General features: G+C 44.7%; 1 protein-coding gene across 1 annotated transcript in view; it reads left to right on the top strand.

Moving 5' to 3' along the window:
• LOC137367183 (uncharacterized) overlaps nt 1-24182 on the top strand; it is a 327563-nt gene that overhangs the window by 183318 nt on the left and 120063 nt on the right. The gene's annotated exons all lie outside the window — the stretch shown is intronic.

Raw genomic sequence — 24182 nt, 5'->3', positions numbered from 1 at the left:
GTTCATCACCCTGAATAAACAGTGACTCTGTACAGTTACACAGTGAGTGTTCATCACCCTGAATTAACAGTGACTCTGTACAGTTACACAGTGAGTGACCCTCACTCTGAATAAACAGTGACTCTGTACATTTACACAGTGAGTGATCCTCACACTGAATAAACAGTGACTCTGTACAGTTACACAGTGAGTGACCCTCACCCTGAATAAACAGTGACTCTGTACAGTTACACAGTGAGTGACCCTCACCCTGAATAAACAGTGACTCTGTACAGTTACACAGTGAGTGACCCTCACTCTGAATAAACAGTGACTCTGTACATTTACACAGTGAGTGTTCCTCACCCTGAATAATCAAGGACTCTGTACAGTTACACAGAGAGTGATCCTCACCCTGAATAAACAGGGACTATGTGCAGATACACAGTGAGTGATCCTTACTCGGAATAAACAGTGACTCTGTACAGTTACACAGTGAGTGATCCTCACCCTGAATAAACAGTGACTCTGTACAGTTACACAGTGAGTGATCCTTACTCTGAATAAACAGTGACTCTGTACAGTTACACAGAGAGTGACCCTCACCCTGAATAAACAGTGACTCTGTACAGTTACACAGTGAGTGATCCTCACCCTGAATAAACAGTGACTCTGTACAGTTACACAGAGAGTGAACCTCACTCTGAATAAACAGTGACTCTGTACAGTTACACAGTGAGTGATCCTCACCCTGAATAAACAGTGACTCTGTACAGTTACACAGTGAGTGATCCTCACCCTGAATAAACAGTGACTCTGTACAGTTACACAGTGAGTGATCCTCACCCTGAATAAACAGTGACTCTGTACAGTTACACAGTGAGTGATCCTCACCCTGAATAAACAGTGACTCTGTACAGTTACACAGTGAGTGATCCTCACACTGAATAAACAGTGACTCTGTACAGTTACACAGTGAGTGATCCTGACCCTGAATAAACAGTGACTCTGTACAGTTACACAGTGAGTGATCCTGACCCTGAATAAACAGTGACTCTGTACAGTTACACAGTGAGTGATCCTCACCCTGAATAAACAGTGACAATGTGCCATTACACAGTGAGTGTTCCTCACCCTGAATAAACAGTGACTCTGTACAGTTACACAGTGAGTGACCCTCACCCTGAATAAACAGTGACTCTGTACAGTTACACAGTGAGTGATCCTCACCCTGAATAAACAGTGACTCTGTACAGTTACACAGTGAGTGATCCTCACCCTGAATAAACAGTGACTCTGTACAGTTACACAGTGAGTGATCCTCACCCTGAATAAACAGTGACTCTGTACAGTTACACGGTGAGTGATCCTCACCCTGAATAAACAGGGACTATGTGCAGTTACACAGTGAGTGATCCTTACTCTGAATAAGCAGTGACTCTGTACAGTTACACAGTGAGTGATCCTGACCCTGAATAAACAGTGACTCTGTACAGTTACACAGTGAGTGTTCCTCACCCTGAATAATCAAGGACTCTGTACAGTTACACAGTGAGTGATCCTCACCCTGAATAAACAGGGACTATGTGCAGTTACACAGTGAGTGATCCTTACTCTGAATAAGCAGTGACTCTGTACAGTTACACAGTGAGTGATCCTGACCCTGAATAAACAGGGACTATGTGCAGTTACACAGTGAGTGATCCTTACTCTGAATAAGCAGTGACTCTGTACAGTTACACAGTGAGTGATCCTGACCCTGAATAAACAGTGACTCTGTACAGTTACACAGTGAGTGTTCCTCACCCTGAATAATCAAGGACTCTGTACAGTTACACAGTGAGTGACCCTCACCCTGAATAAACAGGGACTCTGTACAGTTACACAGTGAGTGATCCTCACCCTGAATAAACAGTGACTCTGTACAGTTACACAGTGAGTGATCCTGACCCTGAATAAACAGGGACTCTGTACAGTTACACAGTGATTGTTCATCACCCTGAATAAACAGTGACTCTGTACAGTTACACAGTGAGTGATCCTGACCCTGAATAAACAGGGACTCTGTACAGTTACACAGTGAGTGATCCTGACCCTGAATAAACAGGGACTCTGTACAGTTACACAGTGAGTGATCCTGACCCTGAATAAACGGGGACTCTGTACAGTTACACAGTGAGTGTTCCTCGCCCTGAATAAACAGGGACTCTGTCCAGTTACACAGTGAGTGATCCTCACCCTGAATAAACAAGGAATCTGTGCAGTTACACAGTGAGTGATCCTCACCCTGAATAAACAGTGACTCTGTAAAGTTACACAGTGAGTGTTCCTCACCCTGAATAAACAGTGACTCTGTAAAGTTACACAGTGAGTGTTCCTCACCCTGAATAAACAGGGACTCTGTCCAGTTACACAGTGAGTGATCCTCACCCTGAATAAACAGTGACCCTGTACAGTTACACAGTGAGTGTTCCTCACCCTGAATAAACAGTGACTCTGTACAGTTACGCAGTGAGTGACCCTCACCCTGAATAAACAGTGACTCTGTAAAGTTACACTGTGAGTGATCCTCACCCTGAATAAACAGTGACTCTGTACAGTTACACTGTGAGTGATCCTTACTCTGAATAATCAAGGACTCTGTACAGTTGCACAGTGAGTGATCCTCACCCTGAATAAAGAGTGACTCCGTGCAGTTACAGTGTGAGTGACCCTCACCCTGAATAAATAGTGACACTGTACAGTTACACAGTGAGTGATCCTCACCCTAAATAAACAGGGACTCTGTACAGTTACACAGTGAGTGATCCTCACCGTGAATAAACAGGGACTCTGTACAGTTACACAGTGAGTGATCCGCACCCTGAATAATCAGTGACTCTGTACAGTTACACAGTGAGTGACCCGCACCCTGAATAAACAGTGACTCTGTACAGTTACACAGTGAGTGATCCTCACGCTGAATAAACAGTGACTCTGTACAGTTACACAGTGAGTGACCCTCACCCTTAATAAACAGTGACTCTGTACAGTTACACAGTGAGTGATCCTTACTCTGAATAATCAAGGACTCTGTACAGTTGCACAATGAGTGATCCTTACCCTGAATAAACAGTGACTCTGTACAGTTACGCAGTGAGTGATCCTTACTCTGAATAATCAAGGACTCTGTACAGTTGCACAATGAGTGATCCTCACACTTAATAAAGAGTGACTCCGTGCAGTTACAGTGTGAGTGACCCTCACCCTGAATAAATAGTGACACTGTACAGTTACACAGTGAGTGATCCTCACCCTGAATAAACAGGGACTCTGTACAGTTACACAGTGAGTGTTCCTCACCCTGAATAAACAGTGACTCTGTACAGTTACACTGTGAGTGATCCTCACCGTGAATAAACAGGGACTCTGTACAGTTACACAGTGAGTGTTCCTCACCCTGAATAAACAGGGACTCTGTACAGTTACACAGTGAATGTTCCTCACCCTGAATAATCAAGGACTCTGTACAGTTACACAGTGAGTGATCCTCACCCTGAATAAACTGTGATTCTGTGCAGTTACACTGTGAGAGACCCTCACCCTGAATAAACAGTGACTCTGTACAGTTACACAGTGAGTGACCCTCTCCCTGAGTAAACAGTGACTCTGTACAGTTACTCAGTGAGTGTTCCTCACCCTGAATAATCAAGGACTCTGTACAGTTACACAGTGAGTGTTCCTCATCCTGAATAATCAAGGACTCTGTACAGTTACACAGTGAGTGTTCCTCACCCTGAATAAACAGGGACTCTGTACAGTTACACAGTGAGTGACCCTCACCCTGAATAAACAGTGACTCTGTACAGTTACACAGTGAGTGTTCCTCATCCTGAATAATCAAGGACTCTGTACAGTTACACAGTGAGTGATCCTCACCCTGAATAAACAGTGACTCTGTACAGTTACACAGTGAGTGTTCCTCACCCTGAATAAACAGGGACTCTGTACAGTTACACAGTGAGTGACCCTCACCCTGAATAAACAGTGACTCTGTACAGTTACACAGTGAGTGTTCCTCACCCTGAATAAACAGGGACTCTGTACAGTTACACAGTGAGTGACCCTCACCCTGAATAAACAGTGACTCTGTACAGTTACACAGTGAGTGTTCCTCATCCTGAATAATCAAGGACTCTGTACAGTTACACAGTGAGTGTTCCTCACCCTGAATAATCAAGGACTCTGTACAGTTACACAGTGAGTGTTCCTCACCCTGAATAAACAGTGACAATGTGCCATTACACAGTGAGTGATCCTGACCCTGAATAAACAGGGACTCTGTACAGTTACACAGTGAGTGTTCCTCACCCTGAATAAACAGTGACAATGTGCCATTACACAGTGAGTGATCCTGACCCTGAATAAACAGGGACTCTGTACAGTTACACAGTGAGTGTTCCTCGCCCTGAATAAACAGTGACTCTGTACCGTTACACAGTGAGTGATCCTGACCCTGAATAAACAGGGACTCTGTACAGTTACACAGTGAGTGATCCTCACCCTGAATAAACAGTGACAATGTGCCATTACACAGTGAGTGATCCTGACCCTGAATAAACAGGGACTCTGTACAGTTACACAGTGAGTGTTCCTCACCCTGAATAATCAAGGACTCTGTACAGTTACACAGTGAGTGTTCCTCACCCTGAATAATCAAGGACTCTGTACAGTTACACAGTGAGTGTTCCTCACCCTGAATAAACAGGGACTCTGTACAGTTACACAGTGAGTGTTCCTCACCCTGAATAAACAGTGACTCTGTACAGTTACACAGTGAGTGATCCTCACCCTGAATAATCAAGGACTCTGTACAGTTACACAGTGAGTGTTCCTCACCCTGAATAATCAAGGACTCTGTACAGTTACACAGTGAGTGATCCTGACCCTGAATAAACAGGGACTCTGTACAGTTACACAGTGAGTGATCCTGACCCTGAATAAACAGGGACTCTGTACAGTTACACAGTGAGTGTTCCTCACCCTGAATAAACAGGGACTCTGTACAGTTACACAGTGAGTGATCCTCACCATGAATAAACAGTGACTCTGTACAGTTACACAGTGAGTGTTCCTCACCCTGAATAAACAGGGACTCTGTACAGTTACACAGTGAGTGACCCTCACCCTGAATAAACAGGGACTCTGTACAGTTACACAGTGAGTGATCCTCACCCTGAATAAACGGTGACTCTGTACAGTTACACAGTGAGTGATCCTCACCCTGAATAAACGGTGACTCTGTACAGTTACACAGTGAGTGTTCATCACCCTGAATAAACAGGGACTCTGTACAGTTACACAGTGAGTGATCCTCACCCTGAATAAACGGTGACTCTGTACAGTTACACAGTGAGTGATCCTCACCCTGAATAAACGGTGACTCTGTACAGTTACACAGTGAGTGTTCATCACCCTGAATAAACAGGGACTCTGTACAGTTACACAGTGAGTGATCCTCACCCTGAATAAACGGTGACTCTGTACAGTTACACAGTGAGTGTTCATCACCCTGAATAAACAGGGACTCTGTACAGTTACACAGTGAGTGATCCTCACCCTGAATAAACGGTGACTCTGTACAGTTACACAGTGAGTGTTCATCACCCTGAATAAACAGTGACTCTGTACAGTTACACAGTGAGTGATCCTCACCCTGAATAAACGGTGACTCTGTACAGTTACACAGTGAGTGTTCATCACCCTGAATAAACAGTGACTCTGTACAGTTACACAGTGAGTGTTCATCACCCTGAATTAACAGTGACTCTGTACAGTTACACAGTGAGTGACCCTCACTCTGAATAAACAGTGACTCTGTACATTTACACAGTGAGTGATCCTCACCCTGAATAAACAGTGACTCTGTACAGTTACACAGTGAGTGACCCTCACCCTGAATAAACAGTGACTCTGTACAGTTACACAGTGAGTGACCCTCACCCTGAATAAACAGTGACTCTGTACAGTTACACAGTGAGTGACCCTCACTCTGAATAAACAGTGACTCTGTACATTTACACAGTGAGTGATCCTCACCCTGAATAAACAGTGACTCTGTACAGTTACACAGTGAGTGATCCTCACCCTGAATAAACAGTGACTCTGTACAGTTACACAGTGAGTGATCCTCACCCTGAATAAACAGTGACTCTGTACAGTTACACAGTGAGTGATCCTCACCCTGAATAAACAGTGACTCTGTACAGTTACACAGTGAGTGATCCTCACCCTGAATAAACAGTGACTCTGTACAATTACACGGTGAGTGATCCTCACCCTGAATAAACAGGGACTATGTGCAGTTACACAGTGAGTGATCCTTACTCTGAATAAACAGTGACTCTGTACAGTTACACAGTGAGTGATCCTTACTCTGAATAAACAGGGACTCTGTACAGTTACACAGTGAGTGATCCTGACCCTGAATAGACAGTGACTCTGTACAGTTACACAGTGAGTGATCCTCACCCTGAATAATCAAGGACTCTGTACAGTTACACAGTGAGTGTTCCTCACCCTGAATAAACAGTGACAATGTGCCATTACACAGTGAGTGATCCTGACCCTGAATAAACAGGGACTCTGTACAGTTACACAGTGAGTGTTCCTCACCCTGAATAAACAGTGACAATGTGCCATTACACAGTGAGTGATCCTGACCCTGAATAAACAGGGACTCTGTACAGTTACACAGTGAGTGTTCCTCGCCCTGAATAAACAGTGACTCTGTACCGTTACACAGTGAGTGATCCTGACCCTGAATAAACAGGGACTCTGTACAGTTACACAGTGAGTGATCCTCACCCTGAATAAACAGTGACAATGTGCCATTACACAGTGAGTGATCCTGACCCTGAATAAACAGGGACTCTGTACAGTTACACAGTGAGTGTTCCTCACCCTGAATAATCAAGGACTCTGTACAGTTACACAGTGAGTGTTCCTCACCCTGAATAATCAAGGACTCTGTACAGTTACACAGTGAGTGTTCCTCACCCTGAATAAACAGGGACTCTGTACAGTTACACAGTGAGTGTTCCTCACCCTGAATAAACAGTGACTCTGTACAGTTACACAGTGAGTGATCCTCACCCTGAATAATCAAGGACTCTGTACAGTTACACAGTGAGTGTTCCTCACCCTGAATAATCAAGGACTCTGTACAGTTACACAGTGAGTGATCCTGACCCTGAATAAACAGGGACTCTGTACAGTTACACAGTGAGTGATCCTGACCCTGAATAAACAGGGACTCTGTACAGTTACACAGTGAGTGTTCCTCACCCTGAATAAACAGGGACTCTGTACAGTTACACAGTGAGTGATCCTCACCATGAATAAACAGTGACTCTGTACAGTTACACAGTGAGTGTTCCTCACCCTGAATAAACAGGGACTCTGTACAGTTACACAGTGAGTGACCCTCACCCTGAATAAACAGGGACTCTGTACAGTTACACAGTGAGTGATCCTCACCCTGAATAAACGGTGACTCTGTACAGTTACACAGTGAGTGATCCTCACCCTGAATAAACGGTGACTCTGTACAGTTACACAGTGAGTGTTCATCACCCTGAATAAACAGGGACTCTGTACAGTTACACAGTGAGTGATCCTCACCCTGAATAAACGGTGACTCTGTACAGTTACACAGTGAGTGATCCTCACCCTGAATAAACGGTGACTCTGTACAGTTACACAGTGAGTGTTCATCACCCTGAATAAACAGGGACTCTGTACAGTTACACAGTGAGTGATCCTCACCCTGAATAAACGGTGACTCTGTACAGTTACACAGTGAGTGTTCATCACCCTGAATAAACAGGGACTCTGTACAGTTACACAGTGAGTGATCCTCACCCTGAATAAACGGTGACTCTGTACAGTTACACAGTGAGTGTTCATCACCCTGAATAAACAGTGACTCTGTACAGTTACACAGTGAGTGATCCTCACCCTGAATAAACGGTGACTCTGTACAGTTACACAGTGAGTGTTCATCACCCTGAATAAACAGTGACTCTGTACAGTTACACAGTGAGTGTTCATCACCCTGAATTAACAGTGACTCTGTACAGTTACACAGTGAGTGACCCTCACTCTGAATAAACAGTGACTCTGTACATTTACACAGTGAGTGATCCTCACCCTGAATAAACAGTGACTCTGTACAGTTACACAGTGAGTGACCCTCACCCTGAATAAACAGTGACTCTGTACAGTTACACAGTGAGTGACCCTCACCCTGAATAAACAGTGACTCTGTACAGTTACACAGTGAGTGACCCTCACTCTGAATAAACAGTGACTCTGTACATTTACACAGTGAGTGATCCTCACCCTGAATAAACAGTGACTCTGTACAGTTACACAGTGAGTGATCCTCACCCTGAATAAACAGTGACTCTGTACAGTTACACAGTGAGTGATCCTCACCCTGAATAAACAGTGACTCTGTACAGTTACACAGTGAGTGATCCTCACCCTGAATAAACAGTGACTCTGTACAGTTACACAGTGAGTGATCCTCACCCTGAATAAACAGTGACTCTGTACAATTACACGGTGAGTGATCCTCACTCTGAATAAACAGTGACTCTGTACATTTACACAGTGAGTGATCCTCACCCTGAATAAACAGTGACTCTGTACAGTTACACTGTGAGTGATCCTCACCCTGAATAATCAAGGACTCTGTACAGTTACACAGTGAGTGATCCTCACCCTGAATAAACAGTGACTCTGTACAGTTACACAGTGAGTGTTCCTCACCCTGAATAATCAAGGACTCTGTACAGTTACACAGTGAGTGACCCTCACCCTGAATAAACAGTGACAATGTGCCATTACACAGTGAGTGATCCTGACCCTGAATAAACAGTGACTCTGTACAGTTACACAGTGAGTGTTCCTCACCCTGAAAAAACAGGGACTCTGTACAGTTACACAGTGAGTGTTCCTCACCCTGAATAAACAGGGACTCTGTCCAGTTACACAGTGAGTGATCCTCACCCTGAATAAACAGTGACTCTGTACAGTTACACAGTGAGTGACCCTCACCCTGAATAAACAGTGACTCTGTACAGTTACACAGTGAGTGATCCTCACCCTGAATAAACAGTGACTCTGTACAGTTACACTGTGAGTGTTCCTTACTCTGAATAAACAGTGACTGTGTACAGTTACACTGTGAGTGTTCCTCACCCTGAATAAACAGTGACTCTGTACAGTTACACTGTGAGTGTTCCTCACCCTGAAAAAACAGGGACTCTGTACAGTTACACAGTGAGTGTTCCTCACCCTGAATAAACAGTGACTCTGTACAGTTACACTGTGAGTGTTCCTCACCCTGAAAAAACAGGGACTCTGTACAGTTACACAGTGAGTGTTCCTCACCCTGAATAAACAGGGACTCTGTCCAGTTACACAGTGAGTGATCCTCACCCTGAATAAACAGTGACTCTGTACAGTTACACAGTGAGTGACCCTCACCCTGAATAAACAGTGACTCTGTACAGTTACACTGTGAGTGTTCCTTACTTTGAATAATCAAGGACTCTGGACAGTTGCACAATGAGTGATCCTTACCCTGAATAAACAGTGACTCTGTACAGTTACGCAGTGAGTGACCCTCACCCTGAATAAACAGTGACTCTGTAAAGTTACACTGTGAGTGATCCTCACCCTGAATAAACAGTGACTCTGTACAGTTACACTGTGAGTGATCCTTACTCTGAATAATCAAGGACTCTGTACAGTTGCACAGTGAGTGATCCTCACCCTGAATAAAGAGTGACTCCGTGCAGTTACAGTGTGAGTGACCCTCACCCTGAATAAATAGTGACACTGTACAGTTACACAGTGAGTGATCCTCACCCTGAATAAACAGGGACTCTGTACAGTTACACAGTGAGTGATCCTCACCGTGAATAAACAGGGACTCTGTACAGTTACACAGTGAGTGATCCGCACCCTGAATAATCAGTGACTCTGTACAGTTACACAGTGAGTGACCCGCACCCTGAATAAACAGTGACTCTGTACAGTTACACAGTGAGTGATCCTCACCCTGAATAAACAGTGACTCTGTACAGTTACACAGTGAGTGACCCTCACCCTGAATAAACAGTGACTCTGTACAGTTACACAGTGAGTGATCCTTACTCTGAATAATCAAGGACTCTGTACAGTTGCACAATGAGTGATCCTTACCCTGAATAAACAGTGACTCTGTACAGTTACGCAGTGAGTGATCCTTACTCTGAATAATCAAGGACTCTGTACAGTTGCACAATGAGTGATCCTCACACTGAATAAAGAGTGACTCCGTGCAGTTACAGTGTGAGTGACCCTCACCCTGAATAAATAGTGACACTGTACAGTTACACAGTGAGTGATCCTCACCCTGAATAAACAGGGACTCTGTACAGTTACACAGTGAGTGTTCCTCACCCTGAATAAACAGGGACTCTGTACAGTTACACTGTGAGTGATCCTCACCGTGAATAAACAGGGACTCTGTACAGTTACACAGTGAGTGTTCCTCACCCTGAATAAACAGGGACTCTGTACAGTTACACAGTGAATGTTCCTCACCCTGAATAATCAAGGACTCTGTACAGTTACACAGTGAGTGATCCTCACCCTGAATAAACTGTGATTCTGTGCAGTTACACTGTGAGAGACCCTCACCCTGAATAAACAGTGACTCTGTACAGTTACACAGTGAGTGACCCTCTCCCTGAGTAAACAGTGACTCTGTACAGTTACACAGTGAGTGTTCCTCACCCTGAATAATCAAGGACTCTGTACAGTTACACAGTGAGTGTTCCTCACCCTGAATAAACAGTGACAATGTGCCATTACACAGTGAGTGATCCTCACCCTGAATAAACAGGGACTCTGTACAGTTACACAGTGAGTGATCCTCACCCTGAATAAACAGTGACTCTGTACAGTTACACAGTGAGTGATCCTCACCCTGAATAAACAGGGACTCTGTACAGTTACACAGTGAGTGTTCCTCACCCTGAATAAACAGGGACTCTGTACAGTTACACAGTGAGTGACCCTCACCCTGAATAAACAGTGACTCTGTACAGTTACACAGTGAGTGACCCTCACCCTGTATAAACAGGGACTCTGTACAGTTACACAGTGAGTGATCCTTACTCTGAATAATCAAGGACTCTGTACAGTTACACAGTGAGTGTTCCTCACCCTGAATAATCAAGGACTCTGTACAGTTACACAGTGAGTGTTCCTCACCCTGAATAAACAGTGACTCTGTACAGTTACACAGTGAGTGACCCTCACCCTGAATAAACAGTGACTCTGTACAGTTACACAGTGAGTGACCCTCACTCTGAATAAACAGTGACTCTGTACATTTACACAGTGAGTGATCCTCACCCTGAATAAACAGTGACTCTGTACAGTTACACAGTGAGTGATCCTCACCCTGAATAAACAGTGACTCTGTACAGTTACACAGTGAGTGATCCTCACCCTGAATAAACAGTGACTCTGTACAGTTACACAGTGAGTGATCCTCACCCTGAATAAACAGTGACTCTGTACAGTTACACAGTGAGTGATCCTCACCCTGAATAAACAGTGACTCTGTACAATTACACGGTGAGTGATCCTCACCCTGAATAAACAGGGACTATGTGCAGTTACACAGTGAGTGATCCTTACTCTGAATAAACAGTGACTCTGTACAGTTACACAGTGAGTGATCCTTACTCTGAATAAACAGGGACTCTGTACAGTTACACAGTGAGTGATCGTGACCCTGAATAGACAGTGACTCTGTACAGTTACACAGTGAGTGTTCCTCACCCTGAATAATCAAGGACTCTGTACAGTTACACAGTGAGTGATCCTCACCCTGAATAAACAGTGACAATGTGCCATTACACAGTGAGTGATCCTGACCCTGAATAAACAGTGACTCTGTACAGTTACACAGTGAGTGTTCATCACCCTGAATTAACAGTGACTCTGTACAGTTACACAGTGAGTGACCCTCACTCTGAATAAACAGTGACTCTGTACATTTACACAGTGAGTGATCCTCACCCTGAATAAACAGTGACTCTGTACAGTTACACTGTGAGTGATCCTCACCCTGAATAATCAAGGACTCTGTACAGTTACACAGTGAGTGATCCTCACCCTGAATAAACAGTGACTCTGTACAGTTACACAGTGAGTGTTCCTCACCCTGAATAATCAAGGACTCTGTACAGTTACACAGTGAGTGACCCTCACCCTGAATAAACAGTGACAATGTGCCATTACACAGTGAGTGATCCTGACCCTGAATAAACAGTGACTCTGTACAGTTACACAGTGAGTGTTCCTCACCCTGAAAAAACAGGGACTCTGTACAGTTCCACAGTGAGTGTTCCTCACCCTGAATAAACAGGGACTCTGTCCAGTTACACAGTGAGTGATCCTCACCCTGAATAAACAGTGACTCTGTACAGTTACACAGTGAGTGACCCTCACCCTGAATAAACAGTGACTCTGTACAGTTACACAGTGAGTGATCCTCACCCTGAATAAACAGTGACTCTGTACAGTTACACTGTGAGTGTTCCTTACTCTGAATAAACAGTGACTGTGTACAGTTACACTGTGAGTGTTCCTCACCCTGAATAAACAGTGACTCTGTACAGTTACACTGTGAGTGTTCCTCACCCTGAAAAAACAGGGACTCTGTACAGTTACACAGTGAGTGTTCCTCACCCTGAATAAACAGTGACTCTGTACAGTTACACTGTGAGTGTTCCTCACCCTGAAAAAACAGGGACTCTGTACAGTTACACAGTGAGTGTTCCTCACCCTGAATAAACAGGGACTCTGTCCAGTTACACAGTGAGTGATCCTCACCCTGAATAAACAGTGACTCTGTACAGTTACACAGTGAGTGACCCTCACCCTGAATAAACAGTGACTCTGTACAGTTACACTGTGAGTGTTCCTTACTTTGAATAATCAAGGACTCTGGACAGTTGCACAATGAGTGATCCTTACCCTGAATAAACAGTGACTCTGTACAGTTACGCAGTGAGTGACCCTCACCCTGAATAAACAGTGACTCTGTAAAGTTACACTGTGAGTGATCCTCACCCTGAATAAACAGTGACTCTGTACAGTTACACTGTGAGTGATCCTTACTCTGAATAATCAAGGACTCTGTACAGTTGTACAGTGAGTGATCCTCACCCTGAATAAAGAGTGACTCCGTGCAGTTACAGTGTGAGTGACCCTCACCCTGAATAAATAGTGACACTGTACAGTTACACAGTGAGTGATCCTCACCCTGAATAAACAGGGACTCTGTACAGTTACACAGTGAGTGATCCTCACCGTGAATAAACAGGGACTCTGTACAGTTACACAGTGAGTGATCCGCACCCTGAATAATCAGTGACTCTGTACAGTTACACAGTGAGTGACCCGCACCCTGAATAAACAGTGACTCTGTACAGTTACACAGTGAGTGATCCTCACCCTGAATAAACAGTGACTCTGTACAGTTACACAGTGAGTGACCCTCACCCTGAATAAACAGTGACTCTGTACAGTTACACAGTGAGTGATCCTTACTCTGAATAATCAAGGACTCTGTACAGTTGCACAATGAGTGATCCTTACCCTGAATAAACAGTGACTCTGTACAGTTACGCAGTGAGTGATCCTTACTCTGAATAATCAAGGACTCTGTACAGTTGCACAATGAGTGATCCTCACACTGAATAAAGAGTGACTCCGTGCAGTTACAGTGTGAGTGACCCTCACCCTGAATAAATAGTGACACTGTACAGTTACACAGTGAGTGATCCTCACCCTGAATAAACAGGGACTCTGTACAGTTACACAGTGAGTGTTCCTCACCCTGAATAAACAGGGACTCTGTACAGTTACACTGTGAGTGATCCTCACCGTGAATAAACAGGGACTCTGTACAGTTACACAGTGAGTGTTCCTCACCCTGAATAAACAGGGACTCTGTACAGTTACACAGTGAATGTTCCTCACCCTGAATAATCAAGGACTCTGTACAGTTACACAGTGAGTGATCCTCACCCTGAATAAACTGTGATTCTGTGCAGTTACACTGTGAGAGACCCTCACCCTGAATAAACAGTGACTCTGTACAGTTACACAGTGAGTGACCCTCTCCCTGAGTAAACAGTGACTCTGTACAGTTACACAGTGAGTGTTCCTCACCCTGAATAATCAAGGACTCTGTACAGTTACACAGTGAGTGTTCCTCACCCTGAATAAACAGTGACAATGTGCCATTACACAGTGAGTGATCCTCACCCTGAATAAACAGGGACTCTGTACAGTTACACAGTGAGTGATCCTCACCCTGAATAAACAGTGACTCTGTACAGTTACACAGTGAGTGATCCTCACCCTGAATAAACAGGGACTCTGTACAGTTACACAGTGAGTGTTCCTCACCCTGAATAAACAGGGACTCTGTACAGTTACACAGTGAGTGACCCTCACCCTGAATAAACAGTGACTCTGTACAGTTACACAGTGAGTGACCCTCACCCTGTATAAACAGGGACTCTGTACAGTTACACAGTGAGTGATCCTTACTCTGAATAATCAAGGACTCTGTACAGTTACACAGTGAGTGTTCCTCACCCTGAATAATCAAGGACTCTGTACAGTTACACAGTGAGTGTTCCTCACCCTGAATAAACAGTGACTCTGTACAGTTACACAGTGAGTGACCCTCACCCTGAATAAACAGGGACTCTGTACAGTTACACAGTGAGTGATCCTCACCCTGAATAAACGGTGACTCTGTACAGTTACACAGTGAGTGATCCTCACCCTGAATAAACAGTGACTCTGTACAGTTACACAGTGAGTGTTCCTCACCCTGAATAAACTGGGACTCTGTACAGTTACACAGTGAGTGACCCTCACCCTGAATAAACAGGGACTCTGTACAGTTACACAGTGAGTGATCCTCACCCTGAATAAACGGTGACTCTGTACAGTTACACAGTGAGTGATCCTCACCCTGAATAAACGGTGACTCTGTACAGTTACACAGTGAGTGTTCATCACCCTGAATAAACAGGGACTCTGTACAGTTACACAGTGAGTGATCCTCACCCTGAATAAACGGTGACTCTGTACAGTTACACAGTGAGTGTTCATCACCCTGAATAAACAGTGACTCTGTACAGTTACACAGTGAGTGTTCATCACCCTGAATTAACAGTGACTCTGTACAGTTACACAGTGAGTGACCCTCACTCTGAATAAACAGTGACTCTGTACATTTACACAGTGAGTGATCCTCACCCTGAATAAACAGTGACTCTGTACAGTTACACAGTGAGTGACCCTCACCCTGAATAAACAGTGACTCTGTACAACTTCCCAAATATTGATTGGCAACTCTTTAGATCGAATAGTTTGGATGGGGTAGTGTTTGTGCAGTATGTCCAGGAAGCTTTTCTGACTCAGTATGTAGACTGCCCGACCAGAGGGGAGGCAATATTGGATTTGGTACTAGGTAATGAACCAGGGCAAGTGATAGAGCTGTTGGTGGGCGAGCACTTTGGAGATAGTGATCACAATTCTGTAGCATTCACTGTGGTAATGGAGAGGGATAGGTATGTGCAACAGGGCAAGGTTTACAATTGGGGGAAGGGTAGATATGATGCTGTCAGGCAGGAACTGAGGAGCATAAGTTGGGAGCATATGCTGGCAGGGAAGGGCACGGTCGAAATGTGGAACTTTTTCAAGGAGCAGATAGTAGGGGCCATTGATAAGCATGTCCCTGTCAGACAGGGAAGGGATGGTCATGTGAGGGAACCGTGGTTGACAAGAGAGGTTGAGAGTCTTGTTAGGAAGAAGAAGGATGCGTATATAAAGTTGAGGAAAAAGGGCACAGGCATAGCTCTGGAGGGATACAAGATGGCCAGGAAGGATCTGAAGAAAGGGATTAGGAGAGCTAAGAGAGGGCATGAAAAATGCTTGGCGGGTAGGATAAAAGAAAACCCCAAGGCCTTTTACGCGTATGTCAGAAATATGAGGATGACTAGGGGGACCATAGGTCCGGTCAAGGACAATAGCGGGAGACTGTGTGTTGAGCCGGAAGAGATAAGTGAGGTTTTGAATGAGTACTTCTCTTCGGTATTTACGAATGAGAAGGGGTGTATTACTGAAGAGGACGGTGTGAAACAGATTGGTAAGCTCGAGGAAGTGCTCGTTAGGAGGGAAGATGTGTTGGGGTTTTTGAATAACTTGAAGATAGACAAGTCTCCCGGGCCTGACGGGGTATATCCAAGGATGTTATGGGAAGCAAGGGATGAAATTGCAGAGCCGCTGGCAATGATCTTTTCATCTTCTCTGCTGACGGGGGTGGTACCAGGTGATTGGAGGGTGGCAAATGTTGTGCCCCTGTTCAAGAAAGGGAATAGGAACAACCCTGGGAATTACAGGCCAGTTAGTCTTACTTCGGTGGTAGGCAAGTTGATGGAAAAGGTGCTGAGGGATAGGATTTCTGAGCATCTGGAAAGACACTGCTTGATTCGGGACAGTCAGCACGGTTTTGTGAGGGGTAGGTCTTGCCTCACAAGCCTGATTGAATTCTTTGAGCAGGTGACCAAGCAAGTGGATGAGGGTAAACCAGTGGATGTGGTGTACATGGATTTTAGTAAGGCATTTGATAAGGTCCCCCATGGTAGACTTATGGAGAAAGTCAGGAGGCATGGGATAGTGGGGAATGTGGCCAGTTGGATTAAGAATTGGCTAACTGATAGAAGGCAGAGAGTGGTCTTAGATGGTAAATACTCAGCCTGGAGCCCAGTTACCAGTGGCGTGCCGCAGGGATCAGTTCTGGGTCCTCTCCTGTTTGTGATTTTTATTAACGACTTGGATGAGGAAGTCGAAGGGTGGGTCAGTAAATTTGCAGATGATACAAAGGTTGGTGGAGTTGTGGATACCGAGGAGGGCTATTGTCGTCTGCAAAGGGACTTGGATAGGTTGCAGTGCTGGGCTGAAAAGTGGCAGATGGAGTTTAACCCTGAAAAGTGTGAGGTCGTCCATTTTGGAAGGACAAACATGAATGCAAAATACTGGGTTAACGGTAGGGTTCTTGGGCATGTGGAGGAGCAGAGAGACCTTGGGGTCTATGTGCATAGATCATTGAAAGTTGCAACTCAAGTGGATAGGGCTGTGAAGAAGGCATATGGGGTGTTAGCGTTCATTAGCAGAGGGATTGAATTTAAGAGCCGTGAGGTGATGATGCAGCTGTACAGGACCTTGGTAAGGCCTCATTTGGAGTACTGTGTGCAGTTCTGGTCGCCTCATTTTAGGAAGGATGTGGAAGCCTTGGAGAGGGTGCAGAGGAGATTTACCAGGATGTTGCCTGGAATGGAGAATAAGTCTTACGAGGAAAGGCTGAACATTCTAGGCCTCTTCTCATTAGAAAGGAGAAGGATGAGGGGTGACATGATAGAGGTTTATAAGATGATCAGGGGAATAGATAGGGTAGACAGTCAGAAACTTTTTCCCCGGGTGGAGCAAAGCGTTACAAGGGGTCATAAATTTAAGGTGAAGGGTGGGAGATATAAGGGGGATGTCAGGGGAAGGTTCTTTACCCAGAGAGTGGTCGAGGCATGGAATGCCTTGCCCGGGGAAGTTGTTGAGTCAGAAACTTTAGGGACTTTCAAAAGGCTTTTGGATAGGTATATGGATAAAGGAGAATGATGGGGTATAGATTAAATTGTCCTTGACAGAGGACAAAGGATCGGCACAACATTGTGGGCCGAAGGGCCTGTTCTGTGCTGTATGTTCTATGTTCTATGTTCTATGTTCTGTACAGTTACACAGTGAGTGACCCTCACCCTGAATAAACAGTGACTCTGTACAGTTACACAGTGAGTGACCCTCACTCTGAATAAACAGTGACTCTGTACATTTACACAGTGAGTGTTCCTCACCCTGAATAATCAAGGACTCTGTACAGTTACACAGTGAGTGATCCTCACCCTGAATAAACAGGGACTATGTGCAGTTACACAGTGAGTGATCCTCACCCTGAATAAACAGTGACTCTTTACAGTTACACAGAGAGTGATCCTCACCCTGAATAAACAGGGACTATGTACAGTTACACAGTGAGTGATCCTCACCCTGAATAAACAGTGACTCTGTACAGTTACACAGTGAGTGATCCTCACCCTGAATAAACAGTGACTCTTTACAGTTACACAGAGAGTGATCCTCACCCTGAATAAACAGGGACTATGTGCAGTTACACAGTGAGTGATCCTTACTCTGAATAAACAGTGACTCTGTGCAGTTACACAGTGAGTGATCCTCACCCTGAATAAACAGTGACTCTGTACAGTTACACAGTGAGTGATCCTTACTCTGAATAAACAGTGACTCTGTACAGTTACACAGTGAGTGATCCTGACCCTGAATAAACAGTGACTCTGTACAGTTACACAGTGAGTGTTCCTCACCCTGAATAATCAAGGACTCTGTACAGTTACACAGTGAGTGTTCCTCACCCTGAATAAACAGTGACAATGTGCCATTACACAGTGAGTGACCCTCACCCTGAATAAACAGTGACTCTGTACAGTTACACAGTGAGTGATCCTCACCCTGAATAAATAGTGACTCTGTACAGTTACACAGTGAGTGTTCCTCACCCTGAATAAACAGTGACTCTGTGCAGTTACACAGTGAGTGATCCTCACCCTGAATAAACAGTGACTCTGTACAGTTACACAGTGAGTGACCCTCACCCTGAATAAACAGTGACTCTGTACAGTTACACAGTGAGTGTTCCTCACCCTGAATAATCAAGGACTCTGTACAGTTACACAGTGAGTGATCCTCACCCTGAATAAATAGTGACTCTGTACAGTTACACAGTGAGTGATCCTCACCCTGAATAAACAGTGACTCTGTACAGTTACACAGTGAGTGTTCCTCACCCTGAATAAACAGTGACAATGTGCCATTACACAGTGAGTGACCCTCACCCTGAATAAACAGTGACTCTGTACAGTTACACAGTGAGTGATCCTCACCCTGAATAAATAGTGACTCTGTACAGTTACACAGTGAGTGTTCCTCACCCTGAATAAACAGTGACTCTGTGCAGTTACACAGTGAGTGATCCTCACCCTGAATAAACAGTGACTCTGTACAGTTACACAGTGAGTGACCCTCACCCTGAATAAACAGTGACTCTGTACAGTTACACTGTGAGTGTTCCTTACTCTGAATAATCAAGGACTCTGTACAGTTACACAGTGAGTGTTCCTCACCCTGAATAATCAAGGACTCTGTACAGTTACACAGTGAGTGTTCCTCACCCTGAATAAACAGTGACAATGTGCCATTACACAGTGAGTGACCCTCACCCTGAATAAACAGTGACTCTGTACAGTTACACAGTGAGTGATCCTCACCCTGAATAAATAGTGACTCTGTACAGTTACACAGTGAGTGTTCCTCACCCTGAATAAACAGTGACTCTGTGCAGTTACACAGTGAGTGATCCTCACCCTGAATAAACAGTGACTCTGTACAGTTACACAGTGAGTGACCCTCACCCTGAATAAACAGGGACTCTGTACAGTTACACAGTGAGTGTTCCTCACCCTGAATAAACAGGGACTCTGTACAGTTACACTGTGAGTGATCCTCACCGTGAATAAACAGGGACTCTGTACAGTTACACAGTGAGTGTTCCTCACCCTGAATAAACAGGGACTCTGTACAGTTACACAGTGAATGTTCCTCACCCTGAATAATCAAGGACTCTGTACAGTTACACAGTGAGTGATCCTCACCCTGAATAAACTGTGATTCTGTGCAGTTACACTGTGAGAGACCCTTACCCTGAATAAACAGTGAGTCTGTACAGTTACACAGTGAGTGACCCTCTCCCTGAGTAAACAGTGACTCTGTACAGTTACACTGTGAGTGATCCTTCCCCTGAATAAACAGTGACTCTGTACCGTTACACAGTGAGTGATCCTCACCCTGAATAAACAGTGACTCTGTGCAGTTACACTGTGACTGACACTCACCCTGAATAAACAGTGACTCTGTGCAGTTACACTGTGAGTGACCCTCACCCTGAATAAACAGGGACTCTGTACAGTTACACAGTGAGTGACCCTCACCCTGAATAAACAGTGACTCTGTACAGTTACACAGTGAGTGTTCCTCACCCTGAATAAACAGAGACAATGTGCCATTACACAGTGAGTGACCCTCACCCTGAATAAACAGTGACTCTGTGCAGTTACACTGTGAGTGACCCTCACCCTGAATAAACAGGGACTCTGTACAGTTACACAGTGAGTGACCCTCACCCTGAATAAACAGTGACTCTGTGCAGTTACACTGTGACTGACACTCACCCTGAATAAAAAGTGACTCTGTGCAGTTACACTGTGAGTGACCCTCACCCTGAATAAACAGGGACTCTGTACAGTTACACAGTGAGTGACCCTCACCCTGAATAAACAGTGACTCTGTACAGTTACACAGTGAGTGTTCCTCACCCTGAATAAACAGTGACAATGTGCCATTACACAGTGAGTGATCCTGACCCTGAATAAACAGGGACTCTGTACAGTTACACAGTGAGTGACCCTCACCCTGAATAAACAGTGACTCTGTACAGTTACACAGTGAGTGTTCCTCACCCTGAATAAACAGTGACAATGTGCCATTACACAGTGAGTGATCCTGACCCTGAATAAACAGGGACTCTGTACAGTTACACAGTGAGTGACCCTCACCCTGAATAAACAGTGACTCTGTACAGTTACACAGTGAGTGTTCCTCACCCTGAATAAACAGTGACAATGTGCCATTACACAGTGAGTGATCCTGACCCTGAATAAACAGGGACTCTGTACAGTTACACAGTGAGTGTTCCTCACCCTGAATAAACAGGGACTCTGTACAGTTACACAGTGAGTGTTCCTCACCCTGAATAATCAAGGACTCTGTACAGTTACACAGTGAGTGATCCTCACCCTGAATAAACAGGGACTCTGTACAGTTACACAGTGAGTGATCCTCACCCTGAATAAACGGTGACTCTGTACAGTTACACAGTGAGTGTTCATCACCCTGAATAAACAGGGACTCTGTACAGTTACACAGTGAGTGATCCTCACCCTGAATAAACGGTGACTCTGTACAGTTACACAGTGAGTGTTCATCACCCTGAATAAACAGTGACTCTGTACAGTTACACAGTGAGTGTTCATCACCCTTAATTAACAGTGACTCTGTACAGTTACACAGTGAGTGACCCTCACTCTGAATAAACAGTGACTCTGTACATTTACACAGTGAGTGATCCTCACCCTGAATAAACAGTGACTCTGTACAGTTACACAGTGAGTGACCCTCACCCTGAATAAACAGTGACTCTGTACAGTTACACAGTGAGTGACCCTGACCCTGAATAAACAGTGACTCTGTACAGTTACACAGTGAGTGACCCTCACCCTGAATAAACAGTGACTCTGTACAGTTACACAGTGAGTGATCCTCACCCTGAATAAACAGTGACTCTGTACAGTTACACTGTGAGTGTTCCTCACCCTGAATAATCAAGGACTCTGTACAGTTACACAGTGAGTGATCCTGACACTGAATAAACAGTGACTCTGTACAGTTACGCAGTGAGTGATCCTTACTCTGAATAAACAGTGACTCTGTACAGTTACACAGTGAGTGACCCTCACCCTGAATAAACAGTGACTCTGTACAGTTACACAGTGAGTGTTCCTCACCCTGAATAATCAAGGACTCTGTACAGTTACACAGTGAGTGTTCCTCACCCTGAATAATCAAGGACTCTGTACAGTTACAAAGTGAGTGTTCCTCACCCTGAATAAACAGGGACTCTGTCCAGTTACACAGTGAGTGATCCTCACCCCGAATAAACAGTGACTCTGTACAGTTACACAGTGAGTGATCCTCACCCTGAATAAACAGTGACTCTGTACAGTTACACTGTGAGTGATCCTTACTCTGAATAAACAGTGACTCTGGACAGTTACACAGTGAGTGTTCCTCACCCTGAATAATCAAGGACTCTGTACAGTTACACAGTGAGTGTTCCTCACCCTGAATAAACAGGGACTCTGTCCAGTTACACAGTGAGTGTTCCTCACCCTGAATAATCAAAGACTCTGTACAGTTACACAGTGAGTGATCCTCACCCTGAATAAACAGTGACTCTGTACAGTTACACAGTGAGTGATCCTCACCCTGAATAAACAGTGATTCTGTACAGTTACACAGTGAATGACACTCACCCTGAATAAACAGTGACTCTGTACAGTTACACAGTGAGTGATCCACAGACTGAATAAACAGGGACTCTGTACAGTTACACAGTGAGTGATCCTCACCCTGAATAAACAAGGAATCTGTGCAGTTACACAGTGAGTGATCCACAGACTGAATAAACAGTGACTCTGTACAGTTACACAGTGAGTGATCCTCACCCTGAATAAACAAGGAATCTGTACAGTTCCACAGTGAGTGATCCACAGACTGAATAAACAGGGACTCTGTACAGTTACACAGTGAGTGATCCTCACCCTGAATAATCAGTGACTCTGTACAGTTACACAGTGAGTGACCCTCACCCTGAATATACAGTGACGCTGTACAGTTACACAGTGAGTGATCCTCACCCTGAATAAACAAGGAATCCGTGCAGTTACACTGTGAGTGATCCTCACCCTGAATAAACAAGGAATCTGTGCAGTTACACAGTGAGTGTTCCTCACCCTGAATAAACAGTGACTCTGTACAGTTACACAGTGAGTGATCCTCACCCTGAATAAACAGTGACTCTGTACAGTTACACAGTGAGTGACCCGCACCCTGAATAAACAGTGACTCTGTGCAGTTACACAGTGAGTGATCCTCACCCTGAATAAACAGTGACTCTGTACAGTTATGCAGTGAGTGTTCCTCACCCTGAATAATCAAGGACTCTGTACAGTTAAACAGTGAGTGATCCTCACCCTGAATAAACAAGGAATCTGTGCAGTTACACAGTGAGTGATCCTGACCCTGAATAAACAGTGACTCTGTACAGTTACACAGTGAGTGACCCTCACCCTGAATAAGCAGTGACTCTGTACAGTTACACAGTGAGTGACCCTCACCCTGAATAAACAGTGACTCTGTACAGTTACACAGTGAGTGACCCTCACCCTGAATAAACAGTGACTCTGTACAGTTACACAGTGAGTGACGCTCTCCCTGAGTAAACAGTGACTCTGTACAGTTACACTGTGAGTGATCCTTCCCCTGAATAAACAGTGACTCTGTACCGTTACACAGTGAGTGATCCTCACCCTGAATAAACAGTGACTCTGTGCAGTTACACTGTGAGTGACCCTGACCCTGAATAAACAGTGACTCTGTACAGTTACACAGTGAGTGATCCTCACCCTGAATAAACAGTGACTCTGTGCAGTTACACTGTGAGTGACCCTCACCTTGAATAAACAGTGACAATGTACCAGGACACAGTGAGTGATCCTCACCCTGAATAGACAGGGACTCTGTACAGTTACACAGTGAGTGACCCTCACCCTGAATAAACAGTGACTCTGTACAGTTACGCAGTGAGTGTTCCTCACCCTGAATAATCAAGGACTCTGTACAGTTGCACAATGAGTGATCCTCACCCTGAATAAACAGGGTCTCTGTACAGTTACACAGTGAGTGTTCCTCACCCTGAATAATCAAGGACTCTGTACAGTTACACAGTGAGTGATCCTCACCCTGAATAAACTGTGATTCTGTGCAGTTACACTGTGAGAGACCCTCACCCTGAATAAACAGTGAATCTGTACAGTTACACAGTGAGTGACGCTCTCCCTGAGTAAACAGTGACTCTGTGCAGTTACACTGTGAGTGATCCTTCCCCTGAATAAACAGTGACTCTGTACCGTTACACAGTGAGTGATCCTCACCCTGAATAAACAGTGACTCTGTGCAGTTACACTGTGAGTGACCCTCACCCTGAATAAACAGTGACTCTGTACAGTTACGCAGTGAGTGTTCCATACTCTGAATAAACAGTGACTCTG

This window comes from Heterodontus francisci, chromosome 3, assembly GCF_036365525.1.
Source record: "Heterodontus francisci isolate sHetFra1 chromosome 3, sHetFra1.hap1, whole genome shotgun sequence".
Classification (NCBI taxonomy): Eukaryota; Metazoa; Chordata; class Chondrichthyes; order Heterodontiformes; family Heterodontidae; genus Heterodontus; species Heterodontus francisci.
The sequence above is the reverse complement of the archived record's forward strand: the minus strand, read 5'-3'. Positions and strand labels throughout refer to the sequence as shown.